This window comes from Sarcophilus harrisii, chromosome 2 (assembly GCF_902635505.1).
Source record: "Sarcophilus harrisii chromosome 2, mSarHar1.11, whole genome shotgun sequence".
NCBI lineage: Eukaryota > Metazoa > Chordata > Mammalia > Dasyuromorphia > Dasyuridae > Sarcophilus > Sarcophilus harrisii.
Genome location: NC_045427.1, coordinates 630,401,012 through 630,414,420, shown reverse-complemented (window position 1 = coordinate 630,414,420; position 13,409 = coordinate 630,401,012). Strand labels below are relative to the sequence as shown.

At 40.1% G+C, this 13,409-nt stretch overlaps 1 protein-coding gene and 2 long non-coding RNA genes across 6 annotated transcripts in view; 1 reads left to right on the top strand and 2 right to left on the bottom strand.

The window, feature by feature from the left end:
• SCAPER (S-phase cyclin A associated protein in the ER) overlaps positions 1 to 13,409 on the top strand; it is a 352,222-nt gene that overhangs the window by 199,632 nt on the left and 139,181 nt on the right. The window lies entirely within an intron of this gene.
• The window catches only part of LOC116421980, a 95,720-nt gene that overhangs the window by 65,759 nt on the left and 16,552 nt on the right, over positions 1 to 13,409 (bottom strand). The window lies entirely within an intron of this gene.
• Positions 1 to 13,409, bottom strand: part of LOC116421978 — a 63,869-nt gene that overhangs the window by 38,436 nt on the left and 12,024 nt on the right. The gene's annotated exons all lie outside the window — the stretch shown is intronic.

Sequence of the window (13,409 nt, the reverse complement as noted above, 5' to 3'; positions counted from 1 at the left end):
GTTATTTCCTTTGAAAAATTTAGGTATGTGTCTTTATTTTTCATATTGAAAGTAAATCTTGTTATAACAGATTTATAAGATAGCAACCAGTAGTGTGCCTATCTGTTCTTTTAATTAAATGTTTCCAGAAAATGCTAAGAAAAATTACATTAAACACAAATAAAATTGATTATTAAATTTTTATCACATTTGTTCCTGGGTAGATAACTGTAATGGGAAAAGGGTAAAAGGAAGATAAATTTGGCCACATTAATAGGCAGGCCCTCATTGGTGGGTTTTTTTCTTTTTCTAAGCATTACTCTGCCACCAGTGAAGTCTCATTACTTCTAAGTGTCCTAATCAATAAGGTCATGAAAGATTGATTTCAGTAACTGTCACTGTGTTTATGACAAGGGACATATATAGTCATTTATAGAAGTGGTCAGTAATTCCCTTGTTAACTTGGAAGATAAGTCAGTGGCCCCCTTGCATGCTCTTGTGCAGGTGAAAAGAATCTCTACAGTGTCAGTGTCAGTCATTGACAAAGAGGAGGAGACAGATACTGTTAATTGAATTTCCCCAGAGAGAATAAAAATATGTCAGGATGTATAGGATGAAAGGAAGAAGGGAAACCATACCACTGTATGTGAGTTGATTTACCTCTGCTGATGGCTGGGATTAGGTTTTTTAAAAAGCCCTAAGGAAAAAAGGTTCTGTATAGTTGTTCCCTTTTGCACATTAAATGACTTCCCTCTGATAATGAATACTTTCTTTAAAACAACAAGAAGATCAAGTCCAAACTTACAGTAAAAAACTGTTTGGATCTGTAGTTAGATCCAAGAAGATTTCTTAGAAATTTTCTAGTGTACTCTCATTTAAACTTTTTCAAATAACAAGTATTTATTTTTTCAAAGAACTGGTTTTCCTGTTGAAGTTCTCCTACTGACTGTCCAGTGTCTTTCTTCTACTAGATAGTCTGAATGCCTGCTGTGTCCTTTCTAGAAAGCAAGTTGGAGTTATGGCCAAACCATTACTAACACTGTGCTTGCCCTTTCATGCAGTATAAGGCCTAACTCCAAGAGAAGTAGGAAAAAGTCCGTCTGTCCAAAATTTGTATAGGAACTCTTTCTGTGATGAGAAAAAATAAGACAAAACAAAATTAGAAGAAAAAAAAAAGGGATGACCATCACTCGGGGAATGGCTGAACAAATCATGGTATAATTGAGATTTTGAAAGACTTTTATGCTGCAAGAAATAATGAAAGGACTGTTTTCAAAGAAGCTTGGAAGAATATGTATGAACTAATGCAGAAGAACAATTTATTGATTAACAACATTGTAAAGATAAACAAATTTGAAAGAATTAAGAACCTGATTAAAAAGTAATCATCCATGATTCCCAAGGACCCATCACAAAGAATGCTTATTGGACTTTCCACCTAGAAGGAGATGGGTGAATAAGCAGAATGAAATACACATTTTTGACCTGGATAAATGAGAATTTGGTTTGGTTGACTATGCATATTTATTACGAAGATTTTTTTTAAATAAACAATAAAGGGAGAGAAAATAAATGCTTGTTAATTGAAAAAAGTTTAAATTGATTCGTTGCTACTTTGCATTTTGCTCAACAATAATTCAACAATAGATATTCACTACTGTGAACAAACAGAATCCTGTATTTGGAGGGAAAGTGAAATGTTCAGTAGATAGAACCTGGCCTCCTGGAGCTGACCAAATAATAGGGGAATGCAAAATCAACACAGATAAATATTAATCTCATTAATATTTGGAGAGTATATTGGAGAGATTAAAAAATATACTTTGTGAAACCCAGGGAAAAGATTTTAACCAAGAGAGAGTATCAGAGATTGTATTTCATTTGGGTTTATTTTGAAAGTTGAGGGTATTGTAATGAATCCCTGGAACTGTTTTTTTTTTAGTTCAGTACATTTCCTTTATCAGAAAGCTATGTCAATTGTATCCTATGTAATTTTATAAGATATTAAAAGAATCAGAAAGAAGTACAGAATTTTAGCACCAAAAGGGAACTTAAGGATCCCAAATCTAGATTTGGAAAGAGCTTCAGAGACTCTAATCCAAACCCTTTATTCTGCAGTTGAGTAAACAAAATTGGGTGTGGTACACTGACTTGGCCAAGGTCAAGGTCAAATAGGTGACTAATGTTGGTGGCTGGATTCAAATTGAAGTGTCCTGGACATGGTGGCCACTAAGCTGGGCTTTTGAGCAAATGAAAATGCCCAATATGCAGAAATAGAAGGGGGAGGCAATGTCCTGGGCCCTGGGCGAGAGCCCATATGAAGGCAGAATAGATGGCAAGCCAGAGAGCATGGCTGGATGTGGACGCATCAGGAGGAGGAGAAGGAAATGTGATTGGGAGAGTGGCTAGAGCTAGGTCTTGGGTCAGACCATTAGGAAGACCCTTTGGGCTGCAGTATGGAAGGTGGACTGGAGGTCCTAGTGAGCAACCAAATATCATCCTCGACTACATTTAGAGTCGGCAATTACACCTTCCTTCCGAATGTGGAGCACACGGTGCAGTCAGTCTCATAAGGAAGAGTCTGTGCAACTTCTGAGGCTGGCGCTGTGGTGCTGGCTGCTCAGACTCTCCTCCCCCCAAGGTCCTGGGGTCTTCCTCAGGCTGCTTCCAGCTTTAACCCTGGGGGATCTGTAGCAAGGCATGGAACGAGTTCCCCAGACTTCCTGGGCTGAGAGCGGAAGGGCTGGTGACAGGCAAAATGATAGTGAGAGATGGATTACCATGGGCAGACCAGAGCACCTCCTCTGCAAGATGTCTTGAGCTTAGCGCCTTCCTACATCACATTTTAAGGCTCATTGGCCTATTCTTTGTGACCTTGAGGATTTCACTGTCTGGGGGATTTCTTGGGAAAAGCTCTTGAAGTGGTTTATGGTTTTCTTCTCCAGTGTGTCCCTGTAAATCAACATGAGGAAGAAAAGACTTAAAGAGAGATGCTCTTGGTTGGGGGATCCAAAAAGGAGGGGCCCTTTGAGAGCAGTCTTGCAGAAGCCAAAGGGACTTGGGATGAAGTTCAGTCTTTGACAAGGTGTGAAGGCAGGAAATGTCACCTCAAGTTCAGGGGACAAGGTAAATGTCCATCCGGTTAGAAGGTAGCTGGGGTGGGGGTGGGGGTGGGGGAGGGGATAAGAATAGAAAATGTCTGGCAAGGTAGGATGAAGCTGATGGTGAAACCATTTAGGCCAGTGGGTAGTATGACAAGTAGGGCCCTCCCCAAGAGCTTGGAGAAGTGCAGTGATAGATTGTGCTGGAGCAAATAAACTTCCCAGTACAGTACCGTGCAGCAAGGCCTTCTGTGGTGGTTCTGATGCTTCAGTCACACCCCGTGCTTTGTGACCCCATTTGGGCTTTTCTGGGCAAAGATACTGAAATGGTTGACCATCTCCTTCTCCAGCTTGTTTACAGATGAGGGAACTTAAGCAACTCAAGGTCACCTGGTCTGCTGATTCCAGGCCCAGCCCACTATCCACAGCTTATTATTTCCATCTTATAGAAGATAAAATAAAAAATTTAAAAGATCATTGATGATTTCAGTCACACAGCTAATGTGTCAGAGGCAGGATCTGAATCCAGATCTTCCAGACATAGCAGACTCTTAATAATAAAATATTCTTATCTGTTTTTTGGGCTCAGTTAATTTAGGTGCAGACCAAATGGCTATGTGATCTAGCAGTAAAGAAGTTATTGGGAGACTGAGCCAATTTCCGTTTAATTGATTGGATTAAAAATAAATTATAAAGAACTTTAAATGCATGGGGCATAGATAAGGAAGGGAATGCTGGAAGTATAGGTTTTCCCCTCAGGTGTATGTCTCTGAAAAAGATAAATCAGAAGAAAATGAAAAGAAATGGGACCTAATATTTGAGAATTGAAAGCTGGAAAATCCCTCAGAGATCTCATTCAGCACCTTCTTTTTTACAGATGAGCAAACTGAGAATTAAAGAGGAAAGGCAGCTCATTCTGTGTAAAAGGGAAACAGAAGTTTTGGGATTGAACATCCAGCACTATCTACTCATCACATTATCTATAAAGGAATAATTGGAACATAAAAACCCATTCCCATATGATTTTTAGATTATTTATCCTTCATTTTTGTAAAAGGGAAAAGAGTGAAAACTTATTCTCCTTTACAAGATGATTGTTTTAGACCTAGTTTCCATTTCTATTCAAAAATCAACCAGAACTCTGAAATTGAAGCTAATTTATATTTCATTATTCTACTGTGACTTAAAAACATTTTTAAAGGAAAAGGATAAGTTAACCATTGTTCTTTGATTACTAATTTTTACCTTTTGTCTTTCAAAATTTGGATTTGAACATGCTTCAGCTAAATGAATAACTACAGTATCATTGATGCCTATTTTTCTAAGACTGATGTACAACACTTATGACCTCCAAATGCTGCTCCCTCAGTGACCACTAATGGTTTATTTAGTGTCAAACAAGATTTTTTTTCCTTGATTTTTAGATAAATTTGCAGCCCACTGCTTCACCAGTCATGATGTCAGTTATTTACATTTCAGGAAAATGTTTGTCGTAACTTTCAAATACAGGGGAACTGTAGACAGACGGTGTTTATCACATTGTAGAGACTGTCAGAAATGGTTGGCCTCAATGTTCCAGAGTCCAGCCCACTGTTTATATTTTAATCTACAGACTGTCAGCCCTGCTCACTAGAGTGACCAATTGGCACATGGGAAGATTAATAGAATGATTTTTTTAAAACGAGGTACTGTAAAGACTCTAGATTAGTCTTATCTAGAATGGGCCCTGTGAGTGATCAGTTCTAAATGATGAAAGGATAAAATTTACTGTAAACGTAAAAACCAAGCTCTGAGGATGAATGTGCTCAGAGAATCTTATTTATGCGGGTTGTTTTGTTTTGCTTGACTTTTTTCTATGTCAGCTTGAGTTTTAGGCAGAAAATTAGAGAAGAAAATGTGCTTTGGGTCCTAGACAAACATGTGGGGGCTATTTGGTATGTTCCTTAAAAAGAAGGAAATGATGGGAGTTCTTAATCATGGTGTTTCTGTGCAAAAGGCACCAAATTTGGAGTTAAGGGATTGGAGTTAAAACCCTAGCTCTTATCATTGTGTGACTTTAGAAATCATATTCCTCATCCCTGGGCTTATTTTCCTCATTTATAATAGAAGAGAGTTAGATTAGATGATGTCTAAAGTCTTTGTAGACTAGAAATCTAATTTATTACCAATATGGCCATATTCTTTTTCCTTCCCAGTAAAATTAAAGAATTGAACTAGATGATATCAAACTGACTGATATTTGTGAAATGCTTATATGGTACCTAGCTTTGGGCTAAGCATTGAAGATACAAATACAAAAGAAAGTGCTTACACTCACAGAACTTACATTTTAGTGTGGGAGCTGACAAAGGGAAGAGTCTTGGAGGGGAGATGTACTTGGAGGAGGAGGTAGGGGGAGTTTGTGGGGAATTATGTTATGTGCGGGCACAAGTTTGGAGAAGGAAGAATGGATACTCAAAATGGAGACTTCAGGAGAACTGGCTAATAGGAGAAGGGGGTGACAAGACCAGAAGGACAAGGCATCTTCTGAAGAATGGGATCTGAGTCTGGACAATTAAGGATGGCTGGTTACAATTTCTTCTTGTGGTTGTGCATCCTATGATCCTATAATAATTAACATAACTAATTAGAACTTCCCTCTCAGATCCTCCCAAAACAGAATTGACATGGTGTATGTAATTATATGCTGGTGGATCACAGATAAATGTGAAATTTGTAATAATGTCTATTAAATTGTGCCTGTGAGTTCAGAACAGTGAATTTAGTAGACACGGCTATGATATTCCTAAAATTTTTTCATGGCATTCTATTTCTTAAATAATCTTCAATTTTTGAATTCAAGTTCCATGTTGTGGTAGGGCTTGAAAATAAGAAATCTGAATTTAAAATTTCATTTTAATGCTTGCTGGGTTTGTCAGCAAGTATAAGACACTTCAACTCTTCAAGCTTAGGTTTTTCATGTATACAATAGATATGACAATAGTTGAACTGCCTATCTCATGGAATTGTTGTGAGAAAAATACGACATAAGTAAATGTGTTATCATTATTACAATCGCCTACCGCTACTAAAATTCATCATTCTCAGTCACTGTCTTTATGCCCCCTCCTCACCAACATAATTTCTTATTCCCTATCAGTCTCTGTCTCTAACACAGAACTTATTTGACCCAACCTTTTGCTTTTGCACATGTTCAGCTTCCTACCTGGAATTTATTCTCTCTCAGTCAATCAGTGAGCTTTTTTTAATCATCAGTTTTTAATCATCATATGTTCTAAGGAGACAGTGGAGTGAAACAGTTCTGTTATGTGGAGAAGTTAACATAAACATATAAAGCTACGTTCAGTTGTGGCGGTCAGGGAAGGCTTCCTGTGGAAGGTAGAGGTTGAGCTGTGTATTGCAAAAGCTAAAGCGTCTCTGTGGCTGAGATGATGAGGGAGCACAGCCATGTAAAGGCAAGGGGGCAGGAGATCAATGGCTGGACCACAGGCTATAGGGAGGGTCAGGTTGTGAAGGAACTCAGATGCCAAACCATGGCATTGCGCCCCTGGAAGCCCCTGGTGAGAGCTGTACTTTAGGAAAGTCCCCATTGTTATTTGTTCTTCTCAAAGAGGACTATGACATTGGGGAGGGGATGCCATGATGTGGAAGGGTATTTGGATGGAAGTGAGGGAGGGCTGGGCAAGGTCATCCTGCTGCCTCACCTTCTCCTCCAGAGCCATCTGGGTCCAGGGGCCAGAGAGATCAGGACGACCGGAGATGGCCCTGGAGGAGGGAAATCCCCATGAGAATTATTGAAAGATGGCCTGGTCAAGGAAGAGTCATGAGAAGGGGAGGTCAGCAAGATTAGGAGGCTGATGCTGGACACTGGGTGAGAGCCTCTGAGGGCCTGACATAGGATAGTAACTTGTGAGAATGGTGGGGCAAGAAGCACTGTGAAGGTGAAAACATAATGGGACAAGGACAGCTGGCTGGATGCATGGGTGAGGGAGAGGGAAGATCTAGGGGTAACATTACGGGACTGGATGAGCCTGTGCTTGGCTGTCCCCAGGAGGCCACTCAGGAGGGACCAAGATCAGGAAGCAGAGCTGCCTCAGCTGCTGTCCAGTGCAGCCTTCCACCTTGTAAGAAGAGGGAAGGCATGGACGTGGGGCCAGGGATAACGAATGCTGTCTCCTTTTTATGTGTTGGACCCGAGATGCCTGTGGGACGTTCAGTTTGAAAAAAACAATAGAAAGTGAAGTGAATGGAACCAAAAGAATTCTGTGCACAGGAACAGCGATATTGTGTGATGTTCAACTGTGAATGCCATGCAGTGACCCAGGACACTCCCAAAGGATTCGTTACAAATCATTAAATGATGGAGGCTGAAGGCAGATGGAAGCATAATTTTTTAGTTTGATTTTTCTTGCTTTTTTTTGCAACATGACTACATGATTTCATATTTATAATCACATTTCTTGTCTTCTCAATGGTTGGGGGAGAGGTAAGGAGAGAATTCAGAACCCAGAATTTTTTAAATGAATATTAAACATAAATAAATTATAGCTATTATGTTCCTTAAGGGCAGCGACTGTCTTTTGCCTCTTTTTGCATCCCCAGTACTTAAGCACAATGCCTGGCACATAATAAGTACTTAATAAATGTTGATTGATTGGGGTAGGGCCGGGCAATGCAGTGGTGGTGTTCAATAAAGTCAATCTAGATGTGTAGATCTAGGGATATGACAATGATAATTGTGTAGGAGCTAATGAGACCCTCACATGAAGGTTTTAGAGAGAAAGAACCCCACAATTTGTGACATGGAGATGCTCCAGCCAAAGCAAGAGAAGTGATGAGAAGGGAGAAAAGAACCATGGGCAGAAATTTGGTAATTAAGAGATTCCTGGATAATTTGGGGCTGAAGGATGCTTATTCTGTGAATGTCACTATTTAGCATTTCTGGACCTCTGGGCATTTCCAAATGCAAGTTTCTGGGCCCCAGTTTCCTAATCCAGGAGATATAGGCCTTGGAAATCTTCCAGTTTGGAAGCAATTCCTAAAAGCAATAGTTTTTCAGTCACCGCAGATCATGAAACCACCTATATAAGGCCAGTGAAATCATGGACTTTTAAAATATTAAAGTATATTGTGATTATCAGGAATTATATGAAGGATCTGATATAAAGCTTTTAAAATATATTCTGTGTCTCTCAGTGGATCTAGGACCTTCTATGTTATCCCAAACAGGGAAGATCATAGCCTATTCGTGCTTTATTATTCTTTTTTATTTGTGAACACACCATAGAGAATGTGCCTAGTAATATACTGGAAGACTTCCTGTGGTTCTTTTATAATTTCATGGAGCTCAGTGGAGCATAGTTCATCCAACTGCTGTCCCACAATCTCTCTATCTGACCCACTTACCTCCTTTTTAGCTTGTAGGTATTCCTGATGTCTTTTGTACGACTTTTCATAAACAAGTAAAAATTGACTATGTGATACAACCCATTAACACCCCTCATTTGTCTTCCCATTTCCATCTGAATTACCCACCCACAGTTCTGAGTTTTGTTTGTTTTCTGAAATTGAACTGATACATGATTCTCAACCTTATAGCATCACTGGGAAATTATTGGTGGGAAAAAACTTTGTGGCAGCAAATCATGAAATAATTTTTAAAATACATGTTTGGAGTCTGTAAAAGAAATTTAACTTTGTTTTGTTTCAGAATCGAGAAGAGTGAGTAGGAGTTACAAAAAAGTCAATTTAGGCTTCATGTCAGGAAAACCTAAAGATTTTGCAACAACAACAAAAAAAATCTGTTTCTCTTTAAGCAGAGGTTGAATGTTCCCTTTTTGCTTATGTTGTAGTAGGGATTCTTTTCAAGTATGGGTTGAACTAGATCACTGGAGGCTTTCCTAACTCTTGAAATTATGTGATTTTGAAAAAATAAAAAAAATAGTACTTTTCATTGGACATTTGCTTATCACATGACACTGTTCCTGAATGTTCTATTTTTATTCCCTTCCATAGCTGAAATACCTATGGGAGATAGGTTCACCTTAATTGCCCTTATCGATTCCTCCTATTAAGTAATCATCCTAACCAATAGTTCAGAATGTTTCCAATAAGACCGTCCCTTATTTATAAACTCCAAGTGGATCACGCTTCCCCTGTTCTAACCAGTTTCCAAAAAAAACCAAAAACAAATGTAATATCACCATGCCAAATGAGAGGCGGATTTGTTGTGTGTGGACCAGTCATTCCAGAGAGCTCAGTGAAAGGAATGAGGATACTGTGAGTGGGCGGTCAAGGAGGCATTAGATTGAGGGGGATGGGAGTAAGGAAGCAGAGTTTCTATAACAAAATGTCTGGGTTCCGGATCACTGGTGTGTGGAGGATATGAGATCATGGGAGTGTGTTAAGCACAAAGAAATGAGTTTAGACAGTTATCTTCATCCGTGGAGCGTGAGGCAGGCATGAGGAGAAGGAGCAAGCCAAACCCTAACCCAAGACAGCAGGGTGACCAGGGAGTCTGTACCTTCTCACCCCTGAGCTGCCCTCAGGGTGGAGCTGTCCAAGGTTTCAGACAGTGGTGGGGAGGTGGAAAGTGGGGAATGGGGGCGCCGATGAGGCCATTAGTGTGGAGTAATGTGACCTGGGAAGGATCATGCAGCAAACTATTTAGGCAAGGCCCCAACTCTCACGTTTTGGAGAAATACTTATAATGCTATATACATGAATTATACGTATATACAGACATATATGTGTGTCTATGTATATATAAATTTATTTATATGTGTGTATATATGTATATATATTTTTACCATATATAAACATACTTTTTTTAGACCTAGTAATTTGACTAGCTCTATATAGAATTTGACCAAAAGAGCCCTGAAATCAGTGTTTTGTTGGTATGTCACTTTTTTTTTTCTCTTTAGAAGGTAATGTTTGATAATACTATTTCCAATTATAAGAAGAGTTTTTATGTAGATATAGTTGTGAGAGTAAGGCTCAGCATTGAAATTTATGTTTATACAATATATGTATTCATGTCAGGTGCCAGGAACTTTGCAGTAATTAAAAAATATTTTCCTTTTTTGTCAAGTACAAACTGAACAAATTTTTTTCTCAGTAAATAAATTTCCCATTTAACATTTGAATTATCTATAATCACTCTCACTTCATATTGTAATTTTTAATAATATTCTCCTATAGAGATTATTATTTCTAGTCAATATTCAAAATTATTTCAATGAAAATCAGTTCCAAGGCATTTTAAATTTTGTAATATGAAACACTGTATAAATTCATTCAATAAATTAACTATCAAGTAATAGTCCATATCAACTAGCCTATTTTGATAAATAGAAATGCTATGTAAATTATTTGTCAAAAGTACATTACATGATTTTTTCTGCATAATTCACACTAAATTCTTACTAGCATTGATACACTCATGAATTAAGTTCTCTGTGTACAAGCAGTAAAATGTATAATACACTTATGAATAATACATTAATGGTCTTCCTGTCAGAATCAGTGATAAATTGCTAGACTGATGTCTAGGGACATGTGGGAATTAGACTACCGAGGACATTTGATAAAGGACTTTTTAAGCCTCATCTAACATCTTTGTAACAAGTGCTATAGAAACTAATTTAATAAACGGCTTATCTGATTTAAAATGTGGATTTTAGCAAGGTAGTTTTGTGTTTGCAAAGATCTGAGTAGTTTTTCCTAAACCGTTATTTATAGCGTGATAATCAATTTTGTACACACCTAAAATCTATTATTCGTATGATTATAAGATTTTAGAGCCAGCCTGAAAGCTCATCTCGCTGGAGCCTCTTGTTTGGCAGATGAGGACATTAAAGTTGTGACTTATCCAAGGTCATTCTGGATGTGAAGGTGAACTCTGCAAAGCCTTGGCCAAGATCCAGCTCCTCTGACAACAAGCCAGCGGTTTCCCTTGTGCGCCACAGACCCACGCTGTTCAGGTTCAGTTCTTTGTGATCCCGTTGGGTTTTCTGGACAGAGATACTGAGCGGTTGGCCATTTCCTCTCCGACTCATTTTGCAGATGAGGAAACTGAGGCGCAGGGTGAAGTGATTTGCCCAAGGTCACCCAGCTGGTGAGAGTTCCATGGGCATTATGGCGCCCCTGGCAGCCCAGTTACGTAATGCCTCATTGTAGGTTTAGCTGGCTCCAAGATGACCTTTATTTGTCCCACCTTGCCCAGACTCTCCACAATCGGGAGATGATGCAGTAAAAGAGATGGAGAAAAAAGACAGGAAACAGAGGGGCCGCCCAGGCTGGACAGTGGCTGAGGAAAACGCGAGGCGGGAACCAGTAGGACGGGCCCACCAGAGAGAGGGAGAGTTAGGAGGAGCTGGGACCACATCGGCAAGAAGCTGCGAGAGGCACGGGCAGCAAGGGGTGTGGCCAGCAAGGGGCGTGGGCAGCAAGGGGCGTTCCAGATGCCCGTGGGTGGCCTGGAGAGGACACCAGTGTGCAGGGTCTTTGGGTACAGTTCCCGGGGCTCGCAGAAGATGGTGGTGGGCCAGGCTTGGCTGGGAAGAGCCCGAGCGAGGTCACAGATGGCAATGTGCCGGACTCCCCCAGCCAGGGACTTCTCAGCAGGGGCCTGGGGCCACAACTAGGCCCCTATTCTAAGTCCAGAAGCTTGTTCCGTTCCTGCTGTGTCCTGCACATGGTGGCCCACAAAGGAAGGTGGGATGATGGCCCTTGCCCTCCAGGAGCGCACAGTCTAAGGGGGGAGGCAGCCACAAATAGCTATATGCAAATGAGACAAATACAAGATGAATTGGGAGGTGATCAAGGGAAGGAAGACACTAGGATCCTCATGGACATGCATTGGGTATCCAACTGGCCAATAAATATCCTTCATTCAAAGTACCTTTTTGCTGTGTGGGATAGACTAAATTATTTTGGTTCATTATTAAATGTCTAATTTAGGAGAATCTATAATGAATGTTCTAGGACTGGATACAATAAGCATAGTGTCAGAGGCCTTCCAAATAAAATCACACACATTTACTTTAATTCTTAGTGCCTTTAATACAAAGGTGGAAGAAAAACAGAAGTCCACTGGAAAATATGGCTCAGGATTAAGTAAGGCAGGAGTCCTAAAGCTTATGAGTGACATGCAGCCTTGTCCCTATATGTCATTAATTCTTTCTTCAAGAGAGTCAGGTCCTGGGCAAGGCAAGTATTCAAGAGAAAGAGAGAAAGTGTTGGGGATGAGGAGGAGGAAGGGAGTACCATTAATCACATTTCAACAGATAGGAAATGTTCACCGATGTGAATCATTTTTAAATAGTTCTCTCTGTGAGTTAACTATTAACTCGTGAAAGCAGAGATGAAATCCAACTAATTAAAAGATAGGGTATTAATGAGAATAAGCCTGTCACACTTTCAGGTCTGTAGCAAAATGCTCAAGCTTCATGAGCTTTCAGCCAGCCTTGAGGAGCTGTGCACTAATGCTTGTAGGAGAGGGCAAGGAAGAAGACTAGGCCAGAGAGAAGTTTGCTCTTTCCCATAAACCAGTAATAAGCCATGTATCCATCAGGCCTTGAGAGACACTGAGGACAGATACAGGTGGAGAGACAGCCACTCAAGGGAGGAAGCAACCTTGAACTTAAGAACCTCTAGGAACGAGGCCTTTTTACTTTCTCCTTTGGCCTCACTGTGTTCTTTGAACGTGCCTCACTATGGGAGTGCTTTGTACCCGGTATCCCCATGAGAAGGTGTGCTCTCGACTTTGGAGGTGTTTCCTGGTCTTACCTGCTTATTAAATGTTCTTTCTAAAAGCTAATTGTCTTGTTTATAAGTGATAGAAGACACCTGCTGAGAGCTAATGAATGGTAGTGGTAGAAAACCCTAGGGTTCCCCAAGAACCCTAAAGGAAGAAGTAGTTAACCACTCTCTGGGGACCTGACTGCCAGTGAAGTGTAAATCAGGGAGCTTGCCCCCAAAGAAGTGCTGATATATGCTCCGACTCCGACACTGTGGCCATTTCTAGACTACTTAAAAAAATTAGAGTATTGGTTCTCTCACTTTCCCCCATCCTCCCAACAACTGCCTGACCCCATTTAGACCTATCTGGTCTGCAGAGCTCTGGGCCTTCTCCCTCTGGGAAGGACATTCTCAACCTCCAGGTCCTGATTAGCATCACAAAAGAACTTTCTGTAATTTAATGAAAGCTTTTCCAGTCTGTTCTTCCTATCCTGTTACTTTAGCCTGGAATATACACTTTATGATTTCAAACTCTTTCCTCACCACATTCCCACAGGTTTATAATTTCACACTTTAAATACTTAA